We start from the raw sequence: 2,522 nt of genomic DNA on the forward strand, positions 1-2,522 counted from the left end.
TCCAAACTCTCCCGTCCATAGAAAACGATGGTCAGTCAGTATTATATCAGAAGATGCGACCGCTTGAGGCAGTGTCTTCAGTGCATAGAGCAAGTTCAATAGTCTCATCTTCTCCCACCTGGAGTCGCTGAAATGCAGCAACTTGAGTCAGTGTTAACTATGTTTTTCTCCATATCACCCTCTCCATCCCTTCCTCTCTCCTCCTGCAGGATCAGTGTTGACCCACATCCACCGTCGACAACACTTTAGTGAGCAGGAGGCCAGTTATGTGGTGCAGGACATCGCCAGCGCTCTAAACTACCTCCACAACAAGGGCATGGCACACAGGGACCTGAAGCCTGAAAATATCCTGTGTGAGCACGGAGACCGGGTGAGTCAGAGTGCACGTGAACACTCCTCCCACCGTCACAGGCTCCTGATGGGGACGAAGGAGAGCCAGAGTTGAGCCCAGTCTAAAACACTAGTGGTAGAACTTTAAATCCCATCATCCAGGCCCTGAAAATACTGAGAGCATGGTGATTGGGTGAGTCAGTCATTCAGGCCCTGAAAACAGTGTGTAGTTGTGTGAGAGCATGGGTGATTTGGGTGAGATCAGTCATTCAGTCCCTGAAAACACAGAGAGCATGCGTGATTGGGTGAGTCAGTCATTCAGGCCCTGAAAACACAGAGCATGGTGATTGGGTGAAGGTCAGTCATCCTCAGGCCCTGAAAACACAGAGCAGTGGTGATTGGGTGAGTCAGTCATATCAGAGCGCTGACAAACACCCAGCGCGCAATGCGCTGACTTGGGTGAGACACCATCATCAGTCATCCCTTTTGTTTTTTCTTCCCAAGGGGCCTGATGGAACTGACTGTCACCCCACACTGAAAATCACAGAGCTCATGGTGATTTGGCGTGAGTCAGGTCATTAACTCAGAATTGCCGCATTGGGCTCTGGTGTTTTTTCACGCTGAAAACACAGATGCATTGGACGGCGTGATTGGGTCGAGTTCATAGGGATATATGCAAAAGGCGCAGCACCCTTGAAAACAAACAAAGAGCAGGAATGTCCACCAGGTGATGATTGGAGGATGACTGTCAGCAAATCAAATATTTCACTCATAGTGGCCCTGAGAGGACTCACCTAGGGATGTCTTCATAAGGGCCTGAATGAAACCGGTGATTTTGGAAGGCGGTGAGTCAGTCATTCAACCTCCAAAAGGCCTCACCCCTAACACAGACACTTGAGCAGATGGTGACTTGTGGGTGTGAACGGTCAGGTCATGGGCCTGAATGACTTCCGAGACGTGTCCACAATCACCCTTTTACAAGCATTCCTGACACAGAACCAGAGGCACCTGATTGGTGGGATTGCGTGCTGTTCAAGGGTCATGCTTTTCCCGAAGCGGCTTGAAATGAACTGGAACTCCACAAACGACAATCACCATGGCCTCTGTGTTTAAGGGCCCTGAATGACTGACCCACACCAACTCACCCATGCCCACACTAGACTCTTCAGGGCCGAACTGATCACCTCACCAATACAGCTCTCAAACGTTTCAGGGGCCTGAATGACTGACACGTACATCTCACAATCATCCATGGCTCTCACCCACACTGTTTTCACGGGCCGATGGACTGACTGACTCACCAATCAACATGCTTTCCATTTCAGTCCTGGCTGCTGACCACCCAATCAGGGATGTCTGTATTCAAGGGGCCTGGATGGATGGGATTTAAAGTTCTACAACTAGTGTTCTTTAGACTGGGCTCAACTCTGGCTTCTCCTTCGTCCCCAACGGAGCCCTGTTGACGGTGGGCAGGAGTTGTCACGTGGCCACTCTGCACTCAACCCGGTTCAGTGCTCGAACACGGCAATTTTCAAGGCGCTTCAGGTCCTGTGTGCCACTGCCCCTTGTGTGGAGTCGTTTCAGTTTAGAGCGCTGGCGCATGTCTGCAAACACATTCGGCCTCGCCTGCTACCAAAGTGTTGTCCGACCGGTGGATGTGGGTCGAGACACTAGACCTGCAGGAGAAGAGGCAGGGATGAGAGGGTGATATGGAGCGAACATGGTTAACTCTAATGAACATCCTAAGTTGCTGCATTTCAGCGACTCCAGGTGGGAGAAGATGAGACTATTTGAAAATTGCTCTATGCACTGAAGACACTGCTCAAGCGGTCGCATCTTCTGATATAATACTGACTGACCATCGTTGTTCTATGGACGGGAGAGTTTGACCATCATTTTCTATGGACGGGAGAGTTTTTGCTATGACATCATTTCTATGGACGGGAGATATTTGGAACCCTCATTTTCATGACGGAGAGTTTTGGACGCATAATTTTCTACTGGACGGGACAGAGTTTGGACCATCGTTTCTATGGAGGAGAGTTGGTACCATTATTTTCTATGGAGGGAGAGTTTTGGACAAAACATTTTTATGGCGGAGAGTATGACATCATCTATGGACGGGAGAGTTTGGACATAATTTTCTATGGAATCGGGAGAGTTTGGACTCATTTTATGGACGGGAGATTTGG

General features: G+C 49.5%; 1 pseudogene; it reads left to right on the forward strand.

The window, feature by feature from the left end:
* The window catches only part of LOC112072173 (MAP kinase-interacting serine/threonine-protein kinase 2-like), a 28,373-nt pseudogene that overhangs the window by 628 nt on the left and 25,223 nt on the right, over nucleotides 1–2,522 (forward strand).

This window comes from Salvelinus sp. IW2-2015, unplaced genomic scaffold (genome assembly GCF_002910315.2).
Source record: "Salvelinus sp. IW2-2015 unplaced genomic scaffold, ASM291031v2 Un_scaffold1849, whole genome shotgun sequence".
Taxonomy (NCBI): Eukaryota; Metazoa; Chordata; class Actinopteri; order Salmoniformes; family Salmonidae; genus Salvelinus; species Salvelinus sp. IW2-2015.